Genomic DNA, 1,087 nt, shown 5'->3' with positions numbered 1-1,087 from the left:
TTGGAGAAATCAGACAGACAGTGATCACAATCCTGAAAATTGCAACACTTTAACTTTAACTTTTCACGTGACATATTTAAGGCCACAAGATTAAAGGGCATTAGAACCACAAGATTAAAAAATGATCTTTTTTTTCTTAAACTTCATTCCAAATCAAAGTAGGTCATTCTTTTGAAACGAAGGGAGTAATAAATTTATGACTGTGAAAACTATACCAAAAAAATATAATAATTTAACGAAAAAGGGTCAAAATTGCCTCTGAACTATGAGATATTAACCACTTATACCCTCCGTTACATTTTAGGATAAAAAATGTCTATGTTGCTATCTTAAGAGACCACAATTACCCTTAAGACTTAACAAAATTGATTTGGCAAGCCACATGACACTAATTCCGCCGCATAGACTTGCCACCTAGGATACCCACTAAAAATTTTAACCCAATTAATAATTTAACCTAACCCATTTTCGCTAGACCCAACCCACTCAAATTAGGAGGAAACATCATCTTTTTCACCTCAATGTTTTCACTATTCAATTCACCACACAGAAAAGAATTTTTTGAAGAACATCTTTGCATTCAAAAAAACAGTAGTACTGCATCTTTGCAGCAAGAAAATGACCCAAATTTGATACATCTTTGCAGCAAGAATCTCCAGAGTATCGTAATAGCCAAGAATGTCCAATTTTTTATTCGAATTTGTTGACTTGTGACCCAAATTTGATACATGTAGGGTGTGTTTGGTATGAAGGAAAATGTTTTCCATGGAAAATGTTTTCCTAGAAAATGTTTTCCTGGAAAACAAGTTGATTTTTGAATTATTTTCTCATGTTTGGATGGTGAGTAGAAAATATTTTCCGGAAAAGATTTTTAGTGTTTGATTTATGAATGATTTTTTCTTTTTTTAGAAATATCTTTTATTTTTACTAGGGTAGAAAATATTTTTTGAAATTGAAAATATTTTTTAAAAACAAACTTAAATTTTTTTGGAGGTGGGGTAGGGGGGTGGTAGGGGGTGGGTTGAGGGTAGGGGTGAAAATTTGAATTTTTGAAGTTGAAAATATTTTTTAAAAACAAACTTAAATT

The sequence above is a fragment of the Solanum stenotomum genome, chromosome 8 (genome assembly GCF_019186545.1).
Source record: "Solanum stenotomum isolate F172 chromosome 8, ASM1918654v1, whole genome shotgun sequence".
NCBI lineage: Eukaryota > Viridiplantae > Streptophyta > Magnoliopsida > Solanales > Solanaceae > Solanum > Solanum stenotomum.
Note: the sequence above shows the minus strand (reverse complement) of the source record.